The sequence below is a fragment of the Saccopteryx leptura genome, chromosome 4 (assembly GCF_036850995.1).
Source record: "Saccopteryx leptura isolate mSacLep1 chromosome 4, mSacLep1_pri_phased_curated, whole genome shotgun sequence".
Lineage (NCBI taxonomy): Eukaryota > Metazoa > Chordata > Mammalia > Chiroptera > Emballonuridae > Saccopteryx > Saccopteryx leptura.
Genome location: NC_089506.1, coordinates 76,906,923 through 76,929,834, shown reverse-complemented (window position 1 = coordinate 76,929,834; position 22,912 = coordinate 76,906,923). Strand labels below are relative to the sequence as shown.

The window sequence follows — 22,912 nt, the reverse complement described above, 5'->3', positions numbered from 1 at the left end:
TCTTTTCTCAGAGGGAGCCTTCAAATTATGTCCACTCCTGATCTGATGCTCCTCTGCACACAGCCTCCAAAACCAAAGCCAGATCTATGTATTGGCCTCTAAAGGCCTTCCTGATTGGCATTTCCTCTCTCTCTCTCTCTCTCTCTCTCTCTCTCTGAATTCATTCTCTACCATTCTCCTCCTCAAAATGTTGGGTGCAGCCACACTGGCCCCTTGCATTCCTAGTACCCACCAAACACCTTTCCTTTCCCCTGAACCTTTCTGTCCACTTCACCAGGTTGGCTGGTGCCTTCGCTACCTTTAGGAATTTGCCTACATGTCATCTCCCTGTGAGACCATTATGTTAAAAAATGCCCTAGCCTTATCTCAGTATTTCCTTTCCCTACCCACTTAGACAACATTGTAAAACAGCACGTACCACCACGTGTCTTATTTATATTGTCTTTGTCACACACACACCCACCCACCGGGACCAAATGGAAATCCTCTAAGAGGTGGCAACTTTTTTGTTTGCTCCCTATTGGATCTTCATTACTTAAATCAGTGCCCGGCTTTATTTGCGGAATAAATGGACAAATGAATGATATATCTCTAAATGAATTTGGTGCTTTTTATTTTCTTGTTTTTATATTCTTCTGAACTTAAATTTTCAAAAATGACATGTGATTTTTACTTTTATTATCAGAAAAACATCCCACTATCAATGCTATTCTTTTTGTGTTTCACTTACTAATTGTTAGTATCATATTGATTAAAGGGCTGACTGAATACATGACTTCCAACCTTTTCTGTATTTTGTCTTGGGTAGGCCACTATAAAGTCCAAATCAGCTTGAGAAAGGATGAAGTTCTTTGTCTTTTCTTAACTCTCATTTCCTTTTTTTCATGGCATCATTGAAAATACCATATTTTATGCAGTTTCTAAATCTGAATCAGCATTAGATTGCGAGTTAACTGCTTGCCCATCCTTTAAGGTTATAACTACTGCTACTATTACTACTAGTAAACTTCAATTATTTTGCTGTTTGAACCTTTAAATTTCTATCTTCTCTCTGCTCTTCTTCCTACTTTGAGGTCAATGTAGGAAGTGCATTTGAAGTACACTAATATCTATAGGACAGCCCAGGTTCTGAGAATGTGGCTGTCATTTTATATATACTATTTCTTTTCATCCTAAAAATGCCTTTTAACAGCCATTATTGCTTCATGTGACAAGGAGAAAACCGAGGCTCCGGGAGCTTAAGAAGCTCACCGGAGGGCACACAACAAGAGAGCATTGGCTGAGGGCACATCTCTCTGACTCCGAACCCTGCACACTCCGCTTTTCATAGCACTCTATGGTCGCCTCCCAGTTCTACAATTTATTTATTTCTACATTTATACAATCCCATCTTTCAGAAAGGATTTGAAGATGATACTGTTGTTATTATTATGAGGCAGAAGCCTTCATATTGCTTAAGCCCAGAAGGTTGGGGAGGAAGGCATGGGCCAGAGATGGGTTGTAGGAGAAAGCTCATCCTGTCTCCACAACCTCCACATCCTGTCTCTTAGCATCAGCTATCATAGGGGGGGAACTTGCAGCCGAATCTGGGATGTGTCTACCAGGGGCAATGTTGGGGGCATTTGCTATAGGGTGACTGATTCCAAGTTGAGCTTTGTGAAATTAGTTTCTTAACCACTATACTTTGCTCTAGAGCTTTTATTTGTCCTTTGGTGATTATGTGCTTGGAAAATTACTTTTTTTCTTTTGATTTTTTTTTTTTTTTTTTTGTATTTTTCTGAAGCTGGAAACGGGGAGAGACAGTCAGACAGACTCCCGCATGCGCCCGACCGGGATCCACCCGGCACGCCCACCAGGGGCGACGCTCTGCCCACCAGGGGGCGTCGCTCTGCCGCGACCAGAGCCACTCTAGCGCCTGGGGCAGAGGCCAAGGAGCCATCCCCAGGGCCTGGGCCATCCCTGCTCCAAAGGAGCCCCGGCTGCGGGAGGGGAAGAGAGAGACAGAGAGGAAGGAGGGGGTGGTGGTGGAGAAGCAAATGGGCGCTTCTCCTATGTGCCCTGGCGGGAATTGAACCTGGGTTTCCCGCACGCCAGGCCGACACTCTACCGCTGAGCCAACCGGCCAGGGCCTCTTTTGATTTTTAAAAATGTTAAATATATCCTTATTTAATCTTTGTGGAGAAGAACCAATTAGTTTTAAGGAAGGAAAGAGGATGGTAACCTTAACATCTGTGGAATGGCATCTTAATGGAGTTATCTTTATTTATCTTTATAAGTCTCAGTGAAATAGATCTCATTATCCTTTTATTTTAATCAGATGAAATTTGGCTGGAAGAAAATTAAGTAATTCATATAGGAGGGTCTTAATCTAATTCTATTGGACTTGAACGTCTATTTTCTTTCTATGTACTCATTCTAGTTCTACCTATGCAAATATTGAGATATGTTGGATCATAGTTCAAACACTCAGGGTCTTTTTGAAAAAAGGAACATATAGAATATTTTTAGAATTTGAGACTTCTGAGAAAAATGACAACATTTCAACCAAGTAGAGAAACATAGCCTGGCTTCTTGGGCTTCTCGGCAGGGCTGAGCATTGGCATGCTCCCGGTGCATCTATTTGTGACTTCCATTGTGATTTAAAATACGTTTCTACATGTTCACCTGTATCATCAAGATGTTGATATTCCTCACCAAAATTAACATTACCAAGCCGCTTTGATGTATAAACATCTGCGTAAGAAAGTTTAAATATTGACTTGTCTGGGTACAACATGGTGGTTAACAAAATGGCTTTCTCAGCTCCGTTTCTGATTTTGACTGATATAATTCTATTGCTAAACTTATCTAGAATGAGATCTTCCAAAGGCTGCTTGCACTTGGGAAGAATCAAGTTCATCTCCGATGGTATTTAAGGGGCTGTAGATGTAAACAAGTTCCACCAGTGTCGGGAAACCGTGACTCATCTCCACTCTCATGCTATCTGACTTTGAATGAAGAAGGGCAATGTTCACATAGAAACCATGCAATTTGTCACGTCAAGAACAGACTGATCTTGTTCTAAAGCTCTCACAGAACTCCAGATACCTTTATATGAGAACTTTTTAGAAATTAATAAAGTAAGGTTCATCCTTAAGGAATGTGACCAATATATCCGAGATGAATGACTCAAAACATGACAAGGAAGAGATACTTGTAGTTTTGGAATTTCAACAATTTTGAATTATTTGAGATTAAAAAAATAACTCATTGTTTTCATACATAAAACATACAAAAATTTTTTTATTCCATAGATTTAAAGGAAAGTTAATCATCAGAGAGAAAAAAATTAAAAATTTAGTCCCAAAAGGATATGTTAGTGTTATTGCATAAAAAGAGACAAATACTTGATGCAGTTATTTATGTATTGACCTTAATGCATAATCTTAATCCCATAATAATTTCCCTAATGTTCACATTTCCTTGAATACTTTGTGCCAATCCCAGGCATGTGTGTATGAGTAGGTCTGCAGGCTTGTAGGGACAAATGTACATACTAGTGCACTCATAGATAATAGCCAGCCCCTCAGGGATGTTAGATGGGTTGAATGTTGGAAATGCTCAATGTTCTGTGTTTGATGACCTTTGCCAAACTCCAACGTACAAATTGGCAAAGGGAGTTTTATCACTCATAACCATAGCTTTGGAGATGGAAGCCATAACTAGCTATTAAAATCCCTTATTACACTGCTCACAAAAATTAGGAGATCAGGGAACGTGCAGATGCGCCAGTAATTTTAGCGTTTTGTATAGTGCGTTCTCACCAATGAAATTAAAGTTGGTTTTGCATGCGTTTGCATAATTGAACAACTTTTTTTGACTTGTCATTTGCTTTTCTGATGTTCTTGTTTAATAAAAAAAAATGTTTTTTTTATCACTTCATATTCATTTTGAAATATCCCCTAATTTTTGAGAGGAGTATGTATTGAGGAGAGAAATGAGAGTTTTCTTGTAGCACATAGCTATCCTTTCATAATTATACAGAGATTGTTTCCCCACCTCAGTGTTCTTTATTATGTTCTCAGCACTTACTGCTTAGTGGTAGTAGGAACATAGTTCCTACTAAATACCTGTCATGAATGAATGAATGAATGAATAGATAAATGGATGGATGGATGGATGGATGGATGGATGGATGGATGGATGGATGGAAGAGTAAATGATAGAATGACTATGTGACTAGAAAGATTGTGCAAGCATACACCAGGAAAAGAAATCCAGGTGTTTCTCATTTTTCTTTCTATTCTGTAAGCCCTGTGAGTTCTCATTTTAGATGAGTTAATCAACTTATTCTTTTTTAATCATCATACCCTATTCCTGGAAACGTTACCTATTCTTAGCTAGACTAGTCCCTTTCCTTCCACTAGTTTCATCTCTTTTCCAAATCTGTACTGAGTAACTGGATAAAAAGAGATTTCTTTCTCAACTCCATTTTGTCTGAACATGCAGCAACATATGAGTCACTCTTCACTTCTAAGACACAATAGAGCTTACCCTGGTTTGTATTTGCTATAAATATTTACTGCCCTGATCTCTGATTTACTTAATATTACCACAATTGTCTGGGTAGCCTCTTAACTTTGATGTACCTATACTGATCTCAGTGTTTGTTTAAGATCTCAAACTACTTTAGGTTCTAAATTTGGTAAATATGGGATCCATTCCAATTAAGGTTCCTGACAAAGCTGAAAACACTATGTCTTTTTTTATGGAATGCTAGGCGTTGTTCTAGAGAATTTCTGTTTGTCTATCCATTTATGTACCTAAACTAAAATACTTCTAACAATCTTATGGGTATAAGGTGTTACTCCCCACTTTTTTTCCAGATGAAGCTGAGACTCCAATCAGTGCAGTGAATTTCAGAAAATACAAGATCCAGGATTCAAATTCAGATCGGTTGGATTCTTCAGATCAAGTGTTTTTCATGACATTATGCATTTGCTTCTTTCTAACCCATTATTGTGGAAGCCATTTACAGGCACTGGGACCATTAAGCACTGACCAGAGCAGACAACCTCTGCTCCATTACCCTTTGCAGTCCTATAGGCCCTAGGAAGACAGAGGACATAAGAGAACAGGGTATAGAAAGCTGTTCTCTTGTCAAATCTCTCTGACCAGTTTATAGTGTCACTGAATGGGGAGATGGGGAGTAAAGAGCTGTGACCTCTTAATATTCTCAGAATCAAGGCTAATTAACCCCCCCCCCCCCATCTATGAGGCCACCTTATTACTTCAATTGAGTTCAGAATGCCAAGCTAAGGAGAAGGTCAGGTCCATTGGTGAATTTTATATATAATTTTATATATATTTTATATATAATTATATATATATATTTGACAGAGACAGAGAGAGAGTCAGAGAGAGGGACAGATAGGTACAGACAGATAGGAACGGAGAGAGATGAAAAGCATCCATTCTTCGTTGCAGCTCCTTAGTTATTTAGTGATTGTTTTCTCATATGTGCCTTGATTGGGGGGCTCCAGCAGAGCGAGTGACCCCTTGCTCAAGTCAGTGACCTTGGGCTCAAGCTAGAACATTGGGCTTCAAGCCAGCAACCTTTGGGCTCAAGCTAGTGACCCCTCACTCAAGCCAGATGAGCCCATGCTCAAGGTGGCGACCTTGAGGTTTCAAACCTGGGTCCTCTGTGTCCCAGTTGACACTCTATCCACTGCGCCACTGCCTAATCAGATGGTGAGTTATATTTTAAAAAGCATTTATATATTCTTTAACATAGCTGCTGACACAATATTCTCACACTTCACCTTTTTCACAGCCATCATTTACTTAATGTCCACTGACTAGAATACTATTTTTATTTGAATTAGTAGACACACAGGGACTGTCTGTGTTGTGGGATTTACTCTAAAAATTGCCTGAAGGACAGAGATGTGCATATTGACACTTTTGTTCTTTTCCCAGTGCAGGAATAAAACATGTAACTCTTGTGACCTAAAGTGAGATCAACACTATAAATTCATTTACTCATTCATTCTCTCAATAAATATTTATTAGACTCCACTATGTGGAAGACATAGAATATTAGCAAAAAGGGCCAGTTGATATTTAACTTAGGGGATGTGCAGATAAGGAGGTTTAGAAGAGACAGAAATTACAGTCAGAGAAAAGATCAGGGAAGGTTTCATGGAGGATGTGGTGTTTGCACTGGATCTGGATGACTCTGTAAAGCAAAGCACCTTAAGTAGAAAAGTCCATACATATACAGGGCCATGGAGCCAGGTTACAGCAGGGAAAAAAGCAAGGAAGCCAGTTTAAATGCAAGATTTGAAGAACTGGGGAATCAGGCTGAAGAAGGTTAAACTCCTTCTGGAAAACAGGAACCATGTCTGACAAAATTTCATCGCGAGGGCTCAGTATATTCTTGGAGTGACAATTTGGCCTCAAAACCCACAAAAGTAGATCACATTCCACATTTGGGAGGACCTGGAGGTAGTGTTGATGACAGAAGTAAGGATGACTATAGTGACCTGGTGTTCAGGAATGGAAGAGGAAGAGCATACTCAGTAGGGAAGGCTGATCTTTGGGAAGGAAATAGAAACCCCACATTCTTCCTACACTATATTATTGGTGAAAGTCTATCCTACTTCTATGTAAGAAATGCAGCATCAAAGATGGTGTTAGGCACAGGGGAGATCATGGAATTGATAATGCACTAGATTTAATAGTCAGCTAACCTAATTAAAGAAGGCAACGAACTTAATGAGAGCACTCCAGCTTCTTTCAAACAAAAGAAGGCCCAATTAAAGACAAGTAAAACTGGTTATAAGGAACAACCTAAGATGCATAATTAACGTGTAGTACTTAATGCCATAGGATAGAATTAATGGATAGTATTAATTTAAGTAGAACTGTAAGATTTAAAAAGCATTTGGCACTTACATGAATAAGCAATGTTATTAGTATCTAATATCCCCAGAGATAAGTATCATTATCAATTTGTTAATTTCATTTAAGATGCTGAACTATGTAGTCCATTGCCTGCCCTTATGAAATTCAATGCATATGAGAATTTCATATAGTCTTGAGTTTATTAGGAGTCACATAAATCCTATTGTATAACATCTTTGAAATAAATAGAATTGACATAACAATCTATATTTTAGCTTTCAGGATTGTGGTCTTTTTTCAAAATTCCCATTAATATTATTTTCAGTTGGTTTTTTATATTCCCACAATGGCTTTTGTTACTATCCTAGGAAGATTATTCTTTTAATAATAGTTGTTGGTGTCTAGCAACTTTTCTTTACTCATAGGCTCTTCTTTCTCTATACATCAACTAAATCTCACTTCCAGATGTACATTCTTCAAAAATGCAGAAGTCCTTACGTAAGACTTATGTATATTTATTTCTTCTTTCTAATAGTTGTGAACCTATATTTTGGAATCCCTCTTTCTTGAACATACTTGTTACATTTATTTACTAGTTTATTTTTCAGCCTTGGCCAGTGGGCTCAGTGGTAGAGCGTCAGCCCAGCGTGTGAATGTCCTGGGTTTGATCCCCAGTCAGAGTACACAGGAGAAGCACCAATCTGCTTCTCTATCCCTCCCCTTCTAGCTTCTCTCTCTCTCTTTCTTCTCTACAACAATGGCTCAATTGTAGTTGCCCCAAGAGCTGAGGATGGCTCCATGGCCTCTGTCTCAGGCACTAAGAAGAGCTCAGTTGCTGAGCAACAGAGCAACACCCCAGCTGGGCAGAGCATTGCCCCCTAGTGGGCTTGCTGGGTAGATCTTGGGTGGATCCTGGCACATGCAGGAGTCTGCTCTCTGCCATCCCTCTTCTCACTGAATTAATTTATATATATATATATTATATATATATATATTAGTTATAGCTGACACATAATATTATATTAGTTTTAGCTGTATAAACTAGTGATTAGACATTCATATAACTTATAAAGTGATTATCCTGATAAATATAGTACCCATCTGGCACCATATATAATTATTACAATATTATTGACTATATTTCCTATGCTGTACATTATATCCCTGTGACTATTCTTATAGCTGACATTTGTACTTTTTAATCCTTTTTACCTTTTTCACCCATGCCCCCCAACCTCCTTCCCATCTGGCAACCATCAACTTATTCTCTGTATCTATGAATTAGTTTGTTTTGTTTGTTCATTTATTTCATTTTTTAGATTCAATATATAAGTGAAATCATATGGTTTTTGTCTTTCTCTGTCTGTCTTATTTCACTTAACATAATACCTGTAGGTCCATCTATGTTGTCACAAATGGCAAGATTTCATTCTTTTTTATTGCTGAGTAATACTTCAGCAAACATATTATTCATTAATTTGACAAACATTTTCAAAATGCCTAGTTAACACACTGACTAGCAGTTTGGATGACCAAGAGAGTGATGGCTTTGGAATCTATCTATTGTGTCAAGGTTAGGAATTGTGTATGGTGTATAACAAGCCATATGACCCTGGACAAGTTGTTTAACCAGCTTGAACCTTGCTCTTCTTTCGTTCAAGGGGATATAAATGCCTCCCTGGAACTGTTCTTGTGAAAATTCAATGTCTATCTTTTGCCTGGTAGATGGTGGACACACAGGAAGGACAACCATTCGGGTCTTTTCCTTACTTTGTTGGCATATGCACTGGGCCACTTTAATTTTGCAATACTGTGTCTTAAGAGAGAGAGAACTCAAAGGAAAGCTTCTGTTTGTTTTCAATATATCTTACCTCTGGAGCCGCACTTCATGCCTAAGCACAATGTAGGTCTCCTCAGTTTCTCTCAGGGCTCCTCCTACTTTACAGAACATAGTGTGCTAGCACCACTGACTACAGGGACAACCAGCCCTGCTTCCTCACAGTTCACCTTGATGCTGACAACATTTCCTTATCCTTTCTTGCAGATTTATAGGCTATCACAACGATAAGGAAGCCAAAACTTCATATTAGAAAATAATTTTGTTTCTGATTTACAGGAAAGAAATGATTTCAAAAGAAGGAGTTTTCTTCAAAGTAAAGGTTCTAGAAGGTATGAGGGGGTATTTCTAGAGTAATAGAGAACAGTTTTTATTTGTTTGCTTTGTTTCTGGCTGCAAAATAGACAAAATATTATGAAATCACAACATACTATAAAATGTACCTGTTTGTTACTTTGTGCTTATAATTTTAGTGTTTGGCTGTTGATTTAACTTTGGGTTGTTTTAAAATTATATCAAATAGATACTGCACCCCGATTTGAAAAAAGGAAGAAAAGGAGAGAAACATTCCCAGAACAAAGATGAGAGAGGGGGGGTGAGAAAATGAAACATGATTCAGGTTGTCAGATGGCTAGGCATCAATAAGTGTGAGTTCTGCTGAGAAGCACTTCTGAATGCCTGGTGCAGGGCATTAACTCAATAAATATCTGTTGACTGATGGCAGCTACTTGTTTTATAGGCTATCACAACAATAAGGAAGCCAAAACTTCATATTAGAAAATAATTTTGTTTCTGATTTACAGGAAAGAAATGATCTACAAATAAGAGAGACCCATTTCTCCTGCTCCCTTTATTCTGACCTCATAAAGCAAGAACTTTTAACTTCTTGAAGCAATTGTGGGGAAAGCTTCCACCTTTCCTTTCATCACCCATTCTTCTTCAGTCCCAGGAGCAATGTGCTGAGGTAGGGAAAGGAGGCTTTGCACGTGTAGCTCAGGTGCTCCAGGCCTCCCACTTTTTCAGTCTGGTCTCCCTGGAGGGTGGACACAAACTTGTCCTATGTCTGACCTCCCCATGCAGGGCAAACCTGGCTCAGGGCCCAGCGCCTACTACTTAAAGACGAGTCAGAAGCCATTCTGGGTTTGGGGCCGTGATGGGTGTACTTTTCAGCCAGTGTGGACAGGCCGCTTCACAGATTCTCCCCACAGCTGATTCTCGGTCTCGATTTTGGAGAAATTTGAAAGAAGCCTTTTTTTACTGAAAAGTCAAACTTTGTTTTTCAGTCCAGGTTTACAAATAACATACAAACTATCTGGATTCCTATCTGACTTTTGAGTATATGGGTCAATGATGTTGGTCTCAGAAGGGTAAAGGGTTAAGGTATGTTTAATTATTCTCTTTGTAAAATGCAAACCTTCTGATTTCTTTATCCCATGGTAAAGTCACTTCGAAAGTTTGAGAAACAGGCCTAAGGGCTAATTTTTATAAATAACAACAACTCTTGGAAAGATCAAGGCTTTGACCTTAGTAGAAGTGGGAGGTATGGGTCCCTATTAAAACACACTGTACATTGGTATTTTATTTTAAATGTAAAATTTCAATTTTATTAGGTTGTTTATTGAACACAATTATATACATGCATGTTGTCTGAGTATGGTGCAGTTGTATGAGGCTTGTTGAAATGTACGGGAGCCCAATGGCCTCTACCCTTCTCTCCAGTGGAAACCACTTTCCAACTTGTATAACTGGTTCCTTTCATATTTACCTCCACATAGCTAAAGAACATATTTATTTTGTTAATTCTAGATTTTGAAGTTGTAGACTTTTGTGATTACTGTGGACCCACCCAGCTAATTTAAAATAATCTTTTTATTTTAAGGTCAGCTGATTAGAAACCTTAACTCCATCTACAAATTTGATTACTCCCTTGCCATGTAATATTACACAGTCACAGTTCTGGGGATTAGGATGTGGACATCTTTGGATGGCTATTATTCAGCCACAACATGCTGGAACTCTTTCTTTCTTGCAGTGTACTCATTTTTGTTATAGATATGACAATCTTTAACTTTGTACACTGAAGGCATCAATTTAAGAGTTTAGGACAGAAAGTGAATAATAATTTATCCAATCCAAACTCGATAGACAATTTAGCAAACAACTTGACAAACAAGCATTTGGGGTCTTGCATTTATCCTGTTTACCAACTTTGGATTTTGATAAAAACAGATACATTTCTGTCATCACAATTTAAATAGAAAAGACATTATTTTAAATTATTTGGTCCTAAATAATCTCAATGTAAGTGGCATGGTCAATTATATAGAAATATATGTAAGTTTTACATTCTTTACTCTATTTCAAGTGGTTTTGCTTAAAATTTCATATAGTTGACACAGTCAGTGTCTGACTATGAAATATACAATTTCTGAAATATATTTTTTATTTATTTATTAATTTTAGAGAAGAGAGAGAGAGAAGAGGGGAAGATCTGGAAGCATCAGTTCCCACTGATGCTTGACCAGGCAAGCCCAGAGCTTCAAACCGGTGACCTCAGCATTCCAGGTTGACACTTTATCCACTGCGCCACCACAGGTCAGGCTGAAAATATTTCTAGTAAGAGCACACATCATATAATTAAAATGACAGCGCACGCGCACACACACACACACACACACACACACACACACACACACACCTCCCTATTGTTAATGGTCCAGAAGTCAGAGTCAAAATGGAGAAATTTGTTGTAAACCTATTAACACACTAATAATCATAGATTATTACCTAAAAAGATACACTGAAAGTTAAAATAGGTATTTTCCAGGAAAATAAATATGTAACATTCTGAAGGGCTGCATCTTCATTGCTCTTTCTAATAGACTCAGTGTTTCATTTCCTTTGTTTTGCTCAACTCAGTAATGCAAATGTTAAGCTCCTTCTCTATTAGTACCCCTTAAAAGCAAGTTGATACTTGGGAGCTTTTAAATGGACCTAAATGGTTTTTAGGTATTTTCATTTCTGTTTTTCACTAGCCAGGGAGACCCTAAGGGTGTGGAATCCTGCCTTCTTTGTAACTCCTCACAGCTCCTGTACCGTCCATTATGGGCTTAGTAGGATTTTTGTTATTGACTTGGGAATAAAATAGTTGGTCAGTACAAAGCTGTCTGTAGAAATGAGCAGGAAATAAACATTGTATACATGGGTAACAACTTCTAAACTGTTTATTTAAAGCACATTTTCAAGCCTATTTTTGAGTTGAAACTCAGAGTATACAGAACTAAGGGTTCTATAAAATGTCTTTGTACAGGGCCATTTTACTTTAAATTATTGACGTTTCTGACCCCAATGATTAAAGAATCAATTAAAATAAGTTAGAGCTTGAAACCATTTATCCCCTCCCACTTCCAAGTTTCTAATTGCTTTAGGTGCCTAATTTGGAGCAGCCAATAAAATATTATGGCTTTCTAAGTTATAAATTAATAGGCAACTCAGGAAATGCATGTGGGTCATCTTCCATCTCCAAACTTGGTGGAGCAAATTGCAATAGATGACTCATTTCTCACAGATCCAGCATGTTAAATCAATAAGCATGTTTGCTTGAATCTTGTCTCTTAATGAGCTGAAACAGATAGAACATTTCTCATGCATCCAGATGGAATTATTTTGGAAAGTAAATGAATGCACATGCCCACACAAAATTCCTCTGCTATCTCTACCCAGATTCTGTTAGCTGCTCACCAAGATGATTTACCAGCAATGGGAGACCAAGCTGCTCCATAATATTATTGGCTCCATAGGAATTCTTCCAAAAGACAATTTTTTTTATTTTGCTTTTCTTAATTTGATAATAGAATATGCAATATCTTCTAGATATTGTGAGTTTGTATGTGTATCCATGAATGTGGGGGAGCTTTAAATTTTAGTACAGTAGGTGGAATTTGCTTAATAGGGTTATTTGACTTGAAATTGTTATTTATGTCAATAACTGCTAACATTTACAATTATTTTACTAAGTTTATTCCTCTAAATATATAAAACTTTCTTTTTTTTATTTTTTTTTATTCATTTTAGAGAGGAGAGGGAGAGAGAGAGAGAAGGGGGGGAGGAGCTGGAAGCATCAACTCCCATATGTGCCTTGACCAAGCAAGCCCAGGGTTTCAAACCGGCGACCTCAGCATTTCCAGGTCGACGCTTTATCCACTGCGCCACCACAGGTCAGGCTATATAAAACTTTCTTATAAGTCACCAAGGAAAAGTATGAACAACCCAAAAGGAACAAGTAACTTGCTTTGGTTATGCAGATTAGAATAACTTTTGGAGGTTAATTTTTATCAAAAGTCCTAAATTGTATACTTTTCAGTATCAAAAGTCCTAAAATGTATACTTTCTTGGCCACAAGTATTTACAGTTCTAAGATTATTAAGGAATTAGCAATGGCTGTTTATCAGACTTATTGTAATGCTATTTATTGAAAACAAACAAATGAAACAATTTGAAATAACTTAAAAGTCCAAAAATAGGAAATTGGTTCATGTTAGCTGAGATACTTTAAAAAACAGAACCTAATACCTACCAAAAAACTTGAAAACATTGGTATACAAAGACACATGCACCCTTGTATTCATCACAGCATTATTCAAAGTGGTCAAGACAGAGAAACAACCAGTGTCTGACAATAAAGGATTGGATAAAGAAGATGTGGTACATATACACAATAGAATAGTACTCAGCCATAAGAAATAATAACATATTGCCATTTATAAAAACATGAATGGACCTTGAGAACATTTTACCAAGTGAAATAAGTAAATCAGAAAAAGCTAAGAATTATATGAGTTCACATATAGGTAGGATATAAAAATGAGACTCATGGACATAGATAAAAATGAAGTGGTTACCAGTGAGGAGGGAGGTTAGTGGGAGGTAAATCATCTTGATGAGCAGCTAACTGAATCTGGCTAGAGTTAGCAGAGGAATTTTGTGTAGGCTATCACATACAATGACAGAAAATGATTTGCCTTTGGGCGATGGGCACACAACATGATCAAAAGTTCAAATGCTATAGAAATGTTTACTTGAATTCAATGTACTCAGATTGATCAATGTCACTCCATTAAACTTAATTTTTAAATGAAAAAAGAGAGAAAAATACAGGCCCTGGACAGTGGGCTCAGTGGTAGAGAGTCGGCTGGTGTGTGGAAGTCTCTGGTTCGATTCCGGGCCAGGGCACACAGGAGAAGAGCCCATCTGCTTCTCCATCCCTCCCCCTTTCCTTCCACTCTCTCTTTCTCTTCCCCTCCTGCAGCCAAGGCTCCATTGAAGCAAAGTTGGCCCAGGCGCTGAGGATGGCTCCATAGCCTCCACCTCAGGTGCTAGAATGGGTCCTGCCGCACTGGAGCAATGCCCCAGATGGGCAGAGCATCGCCCCCTGGTGGGCATGCCGGTGGATCCCGGTTGGGCACATGCGGGAGTCTGTCTGACTGCCTCCCCATTTCCAACTTCAAAAAAATCCAAAAAGAAAAAGAAAAAAATAGAACCCAAGGTAAAATCTTTTTTTTTTTTACAGAGGCAGAGATAGACAGGGACAGAGAGAGATGAGAAGCATCAATCATCAGTTTCTCGTTGCGCGTTGCGACTTCTTAGTTGTTCATTGATTGCTTTCTCACATGTGCCTTGACCGTGGGCCTTCAGCAGACCGAGTATCCCCCTGCTGGAGCCAGCGACCTTGGGTCCAAGCTGGTGAGCTCTTTGCTCAAGCCAGATGAGCCCGCGCTCAAGCTGGCGACCTCGGGGTCTCAAACCTGGGTCCTTCTGCATCCCAGTCTGACGCTCTATCCACTGCGCCACCACCTGGTCAGGCCCAAGGTAAAATCTTTTACCAAGGTAAAAATCTTAGCAATACAATAGATTTACTAAGGTTTCTGTTTACCTTAGTAAACAGAAGTGAGGGAAAGTGGGGAAGGAGAGCCATCTGCCATCTGACCACAATACAGGTCTCAGTCTTGTGAAAGAAAGAGGAAAGGAAAGAAGTTTGGGTGGAAAAGTCTTGGACAGTAAAAAGTTGAACAGTTTTGGTAAGGTTGATAGTTTTCAAGCCAAGTTTGCCTATCTAAGAAGTACTGTGTCTCTTAGGAATGCTCATGGGAAATATGACCCTTGCTCAAATGCAATGGTGGATGCAGAGAACAGCAGCTGAAGCCATCAGTCAATTACACTCCATGCAACAGGAGATTTGAGAGGAGTATTTTCATAGCCACCTGTGTTAAATGTCTCAGCACAACCACACATGGATTTAATCATTAAAGTGAAGTAGTAATTGTTAACGAGGAAAATGCTTATAATTTTTTTGCTTATAAATTGTTTAAATTAATAAATAAAATATTAATCTACTTAAACTTTTAATTAACTTTATATTCTTTACCATTTACATAAAATAATCACAGATCAATTTTATGCCTTTTACAATTTGGGAAGACAATTGAGATAAGAAAACACACTAACAGAATTGTCACTAGAAAGACAATTTAATTACTTCTCATTTACTATCACTTTTGCTTTTACAACTTGTGATGCTAAGTGATAATCACAGTAAGGAGACAGAAACTTATAAAATTCAATTAAGCATGGGTCAATCATACATGAATATTAAATTAAGAAACTATTCTAGTTAAAGAATATGGCTGTACCAAAGACTATTGCTTTAAAATATTTAAAAATGAAACTTTATATTCTAGAAAGAAGTGATATATGTGTAAGAGATACAATGTTGAGTAGAGAAACAGACCTTATTGATTCCTTAGATCTTAAACTACTCCATAGGGAAGGAAGGAGAATAACAGGTTGCAATGAGTTACACCAGGAATGAGGAATACAAGTTTACGTTACGGTGAGTCTGGGGCCTTACCTCTCTGACCAAGGCTTTGTATACATGGAAGATCAGTCCCCCAAGGGTGAGGAGAATAGGTGGAGAATAGGGAAACCCTCACATTGAGGTAGGATTTTATATTTATATATACCTGCTCTGTTCCATGATCTTACATGTGAAGTACATCATTCGATGATGATTAATAATGGCTGTGGTGATGACCTTTGTATACATGCCAATTTGCAATTAGCTACTTTGATTGAAAAATGGAATTTTAGAGCTGGAAGAAACCTTAGATTATGCTATTCCCATGGTGCTCCATGAATAAGGGTCCCATGGTCAAATAAGTTTATGGTAATAATTGGTCTATAAAAGATGTGATCAATCCTATCATAAAACACCATTTAACTTTGTCTAATACAGTATTTCTGAAACATAAATAAAGGTAAAACTCTTCACATAAACCAATTAATCCAATGCTTTCAGGAAATGCACTGTCAGAAACCAGAATCTTACCCTGCCTATCTTTTTACTTTCAAATGAAAACTGATTCTGAAAGGGGTCAAATTACCTTCCCAGGGTCACACAGATAGGAAGTGAGGTGAGGACTGGGTTTTGAGACTGAGCCTGGCTGGCTCAGTAGTGACATTGACTTTCTCTATAGCTCACTCTTCCTACTATTAAAGTCGATATGGCTATTTTACCATCTTCTTTAGATAAAGGCAGCTAAACTAAGTAGACTTTTGGAAGAAATACAAATATCCAAAATAGCTACTACAGAAAATATCCAAATTATTTGAAATATACCAGAGGACAAGTGGAAAATAAGATTTATTATCTTTTTCCTTCCTCCTCAGCTACTGATTTCAAGATGTGTTTTAGACTATTGGGCTAAAGAGCAAGCTTCCGTGAGGAGCTGCTTCTGAATAGCAATTTATTAATTGCTTCTGAAATGATCCTGAGTTATGTTTCTTTCATTGGATTCCATCGTGGAATGCTTCAGAGTGTGCTGCTTTGTCTTTGATGCTTTTAGAGTTATTATGGAGGCGTCTTTTCTGCCAAGTGGAACGCAGATTAAAAAGCAACCATCTCACTGTGTGCTTCGGGGTGACTGTAGATTCTTCATCTCCTATGGGAGACTGAGCAGCTGTACCCTCAGATTGCCCTTCTCCTGCCTTCAAGGCTGAACTAATTTCCCAGAAGATTAGAAGTAGATTGATGTAAGGGTGTGCAGGCTGGGGGTCAAACCATAGGCTAACTGGCTCTTCCAGTTGTTGATGTTTTTGTTAAAGTTTCCAGTGATCTAGATGCCTCATGTTGAGTAAGAGATCCAAGAATGTAGCCAGGTCGCTGGACTGAAACCAACTATACAAATGCTGAAGCTCTGCTGGGTTTGGACCAAGAAACACAGGTGGTCTCACCGAGCCACTTCGATCTCAGCCCGACCCGGGAAGAGCAGCAAATACCTGGGTGTGTTTATTATTCTCTAACAAATATTTTCCCATTTATTTCATTTCTAAAACAACCAAAGAGAAAGCTTATTCAGCTGTAAAAATGAATTTATGTCTTGATTCGGTTGATTTTTCTTTTGTAATTTTCTCAGTAAAAGGGTGAAGAGAAAGTACTGGGAAATAGCAGTTATTTATACAAGGGCATCAATTAGGGACTCCTTAAAAGAAAATATAATGACATTTTATCCCGTGGGGGTAAGGGTAGGGGTCTCCCGGCTTAATTATTTCTGGACTGTTCCACAAAGACCCTCTGAATGTTTATTTCCACAGAGATCTCGACAAACACTAGAGACTCATCAACCAGAGCGGATTCCCTCAGTGAAATCGCTGTCCTCTGCCAAGAATCAAAGTTCAGCCCAGTGGAGTGCCGTCTTCGTGTTCAGCCGCTACGGAGTGTCTGGAACAGAGTGAGAACAAAAATTATCCTAGTTTGGTGCCCCCTGACTCTTTCGGGAAGAATCCCAACAAAATTGCCACTGGGAATTCAGAAAGCACATTTGGAGACTGGGCAAGGGCCAGGCTAAACAGAAGAGAATAGAATGGTGATTTAGAGACAATAAGATAAAGGAAATTAATGACTCAACGAAGAGTTTTAAGCCAATATTTACACCCATATTGCCATATTTACAGCTTAAACACTATGCCCTGAACACGCAGGAAGTAAGTTTTTATGTGTCTCTTAATGAATGTTAAGTCAATAATACCCCAAACAATGGGCCCCAGTGAACTTTATTATGAAAGCCATACAGTGAGTTATTCAAATGGAGTCAGAGTCAGTTGAACTCTGGAATGCACATTTAGAAAAGAGATGTTCAAATTAGCCATTTCTAATATAATACAAAGCCTTTTAGGTGTTTATTATTAAAAAAAAGCTACGATATGAAATTACATGACTTCTTATAATGCTTGACTAAACATATCTATACAGCAGATTTTATTGTCAGCAGTAACATAACAATGGTCAAAGAACAGGTGCCACCGTCACCACCAACATGCAGACAAAACTAATTAAAGGGCTAAATAGCAAACTAATATGCGAAACTGTAAAGTCTGTGGCAGCTTGGCATCTGAGCAGATAGGTTGAATTTTATCGGTTGGTACCATGTAATCAGTAAGTGCTTTTTTTAAAAAAACAAAACATCTGACCCATATTGGCTGATTGGCAGGTCCAAATGAATGATCAATAAGGCAGAGACACTCTGATAAACATAAAACACAAGCCCAGCAAAAATACCACTGAATTCTGTGACCATAGTGAGATGCTCAGACAGCAATTTTGAAACTTTCATTTTTGAGTGCCCCATTGTTCAGTGTCCTCTGGTTGCATTTCCAAGTGTAATAGAAAATGACAGTCCTGTCAGTCTCTCCTAACATGTCAACGACCACGTAAAACAACTCTCGTTCAGAGACATCTGCCACTCGTATGTATCAGGTCAGAGAAGCAGCATCACAGAGTGGGCCTCATACTTTGCGAACATTCAGTGTTGGGAATTCTGACTTTCTTAAAAAAAAATCCTTCTAATCAAAAAAAGGATGGAATTCTAATTGATGGCTTGCATACAAATTAGTAGAAAATTACTGGCCACAATCAATAGAGCATCACATCCAATTCTCTACCTGTAAAGACTCAAACTTCATTATCACACAATTTAGAGGAACACCTCATTACCACATAATTTAAAGAGAAGATTGTTTATATAGCTGCTAGCCCTTTTCTTAAAAGGAAAATAATGTGATTATTCAGAGTTGTAGAGATAAAACCACTGGTGATAAACATATGTATAAATTCACCTCTCAAACCTCATTGGCAAAGCTGACATAGTATCTGTCTCCTAGAACTGTGATAACAATATTTGTATATATAAATTATGCAGCACATTGCCTGGCAACTTTCATTAATTACACCTGGGCAACTTGTTCTTACTATCAGAGATTTCTATCGATAGAAATTTGTGGTGGGTTTTGAAACGTGCACTCATGAAAGAATGTAAGAAAAAAGCCGTTCATAACAACCGTCTTAATATTATAAAAATAGTTTTGACCTCATGGACTCCCTGAGTCTTGTCTCCCCACCTCCCTGGATTCTTCAGACCAACCTTTGAATGCCACTAGACTAGGCGAGGCATTTGAACCTGCTGACCATGGACAAGTCCTAATAGAAGTAGTAAAAAGGATAAACAAGAAAAGGGAAATTGAGTCGGATCTTTCTCTGTTGGATATTTTTACCAAAATCTCCAGACAAATGTGTCATGTTGGCAGATGCCAAAAAGGAAACAGTTGCTTAGGAAAGAAATGGAAATATATGTTGAGGACTCTTAGGAAAATAAGTGAATTGACAGATAAGAATAGGTTATTTTCCCCTTAAGCTCAAACCCGTTATTTTTTTCTATTTTTAGCATTATCATATTTTTAAAAATCAATGCTTCTTTAAAATCAGTTTCTGTTTATATTAATGTACTGCTGTACTGGTGATTCCAGACACTGCAGGTGCAAGAAGTTGAAAGCCAGGCAGGCGCTGGCCAAGTGATGAATAGCTGACCAGGGTGGTCTGTAGGAGGAGTCCGTGAGCAGGGCTGAGAGTGGGAGCTGGAGCCCAGGGGAGGGTCCTGAGGGGTAAAGGGGATTGAAGGAGCCCAGGGCAGGACAAGGAGCTGAAAACACACAGCAGGATCAAGGGAAGCAGATGTGTCTCCTCACGTGTGTAATAAAAGAATGACCTCATGTGCGTAATAAACCAAGAATGATATGCAGATTAGGTCAGAAGGGCTCATCCTGGAAATACAAATGCTTCTATTATTAAGATAAAGGTAAACGTGTATCAACATTTTATCCTGGCAAACAGGCATTGTGTTCCAGGCTCCTAGGCCTTCAGTTCCTCCTGTGAATAGCTGCAAATTGTCCATCCGTTCAAGTACGTTTTATTCTAAAGTAACCATAATTCTATGGTGGAGATCCTGTGAAAATTTCAAACTTCAAAAGATTTTAGGAAAATATGCTCATGGTACATCCATATTTCAATCATGAGAATTTGGAAGAAAGAGACTTTTTTTTCAACTTGAAATATCTCAATAGGTCACAGAATAATAACAATGGAAAAATTTTGGTCTGGTATTTCCCAGCTTCACAAATTAAATTCAATCATTATAGTTTCTAAATTTTTAATGTACAGTTTGTATTCAATATGGTATATCCAAATGATGTAAAAAAAACTTCATTGTTCTAACAATAGAATAGCGTAGACTAAGTGGGCACCCAATAAGAAATGTATGTCATGGCCTGGCTGGCTGACTCAGTGAGTAGAGTGTTGGCCTAGTGCAGTGCTTCTCACACTTTTTGGGGTCGGGGTGCATTTAAAGTCCTACAAATAATTGTAGGCACACTATATACAAATTTCTGAGAAATATGTTATAATAAGTCAAATATTAAAGAAAAAATATAAAGTCCAAGCGTGTTTTATGATAATTAAACAAAATAAATATGACAAAATTAAATTTATTCTGACATTAAAAAACATTTTTATGTCACATTTTTTGTTTTGCTTTTTAGAATTTGTAAAATAGATGTATTACAAAATAAAAAAAGACAAAAAAGTTATCTTTTTATATATATAGATACATTCTTAGTAAGATTTAGTAAATTCGGCAGGTCCCGGCATGAATGTGTTAAGTTTTTTCATTCTTGTGTTTATGAGAAACATGAACCTGATGTGTTCTAGAGATTTCTTCAATGTTTGGGCGTATATTTGAAAGGCAAACTCATTTCTTTGTCAATACATTGAAGAATTCCTCTCTTTTTTACTCTTACTTGTGTTGAGTGTAGAAAACCCCCACCATACATATCATCCTAACTTATAGCAAACAAAAGATAGAAGAAACTTGCCTCCAGTCTTTCCAGGGAACATGGTGGGTAGTGTAAACAATCTAGCACCACAGCTTAACAGGCTTAACAGCCTTTTGCAACCTAATCAGGCAGGTGAGGTGGGGGTTGGGCAGACTGTCAGATTACAGCCAATTCTCCACACCTCTTTCCCCCAAAAATCTAAACTCCAAAAACCTTGTTGGTTTTTTGGTCCCCAACAGGCACATATTTCTCTGGAATACCATAGGGCGCACCTGGAAATCTTTTGGGCACATCCCTGGTGCACAGTTTGAGAACCACTGGCCTACTGTATGAATGTCCCACATTCAATTCGCAGTCAAGATACACAACAGAAGTGACCATCTGCTTCTCTACCCCTCTGCTTTCCTCTTCTCTTCCTCTTCCTTTCTCATAGGCAATGGCTCGATTGGTTTAAGCGTCAGCCCTGGTGCCGAGGATGGCTTGTTGGTCCAAGCATCAGCCTCAGGCACTAAGAATAGCTTGGTTGATTCAAGCATCAGCCCTAAATGGGGGTTGCGGGTAGATTCCAAGTGGATCCTGGTTGAGGCACATGTGAGAATCTGTCTCACTTTCTCCCTGCCTCTCACTTTAAAGAAAATGTATCATGATCTTTTTCAAAACAAAGTATTGAAATATTATTAAAACACTCTCCTTTTTGTTTTATATAATATGTGTTTCCCCACTCCTATTATTCTTAAAGCAATAGTATTTTTCTTTTTTAAAAAAAAAAATTTCTTAATTTGAGAGAGAAAGAGAGAAACATTGATTTGTTGTTCCACTTATTTATGCAAATATTGCTTGATTCTTGTTTGTGCTCTGACTGGGAATTGAATCCACAACCTTGGTATATTGGGATGATGCTCTAATGAACTGAGCTACCCAGCAAGGTAAGCAATAGTATTTTTCTTTTTTTTTCTACAGAGACAGAGAGAGAGTCAGAGAGAGGGATAGATAGGGACAGACAGGAACAGAGAGAGATGAGAAGCATCAATCATTAGTTTTTCGTTGCGACACCTTAGTTGTTCATTGGTTGCTTTCTCATATGTGCCTTGACCGTGGGCCTTCAGCAGATCGAGCAACCTCTTGCTCGAGCCAGCGACTTTGGGTCCAAGCTGGTGAGCTTTGCTCAAACCAGATAAGCCCGCACTCAAGCTGGCGACCTCGGGGTCTCAAACTTGGGTCCTCAGCATCACAGTCCAACGCTCTATCCAGTGCTCCACCGCCTGGTCAGGCAGTATTTTTCAAAAATATGTTTTAACATTAGTTCTACAAGATGTCTGTAGGTGTTTTTTTTTAAAAAAAATGGGTTTGTTTTTTTTTTGTCAAAGGAGTTTACAGAAAAGAAGTTTCTTTGTAATAATAATTTCATGAGACTTTGTTATGAGAATGTTCATCAAGAAATTTCAAGAAGATTGTCCAGAAGGCAATGCTTCCACACTTATCTGGTTTGAAAAACTTGATTTCATTAATACCTCTAAGAACTGGAGCTGTTGGAACTGAGCAAGAGGGCCTGAGAAATGCTGCTTTGCACTAGTGGACGAAATGATTGGGTTTGTACTTAATACCTCTGTAGAAATATTACTGAGTTCTAAAATTCTGAATGAGCCTACTTTAGGATTAGGGAAAATTAAATACAACATAAATATGGCCTGCCTATTACCTTAGTATTTTGTTGCTTTTCAAAATAAATATTGATAAAAGAGCTAAGGTTAGAATAACCAAGGTAGGAGAATGTCAAAGGAGAAATGACATTCCTTTTGCTCCCTCTACCCAGAGTAAAAAGACAGGTAAGAGGAAGACTTTATTTCTGGAAAAGATCATATTCTTGTGGTGTGTATGAGTAATTTTTTCTTAAATGAACATCAGTAGACACTAAAGTTTTAATTGTCTGCTGGTCATTTTTCCATGGCCACATTCTCATTTGCTTTTGAC

At 38.1% G+C, this 22,912-nt stretch overlaps 1 long non-coding RNA gene across 1 annotated transcript in view; it reads right to left on the bottom strand.

Annotated features, from left to right (window-relative positions):
* Nucleotides 1–17,181: 17,181 nt before the first annotated feature.
* Nucleotides 17,182–22,912, bottom strand: part of LOC136404393 (uncharacterized) — a 135,710-nt gene continuing 129,979 nt past the window's right edge. Inside the window, exon 4 of the long non-coding RNA XR_010751240.1 lies at nt 17,182–17,498. This is a non-coding gene — a long non-coding RNA (uncharacterized lncRNA). The remainder of the gene's footprint in view (nt 17,499–22,912) is intronic.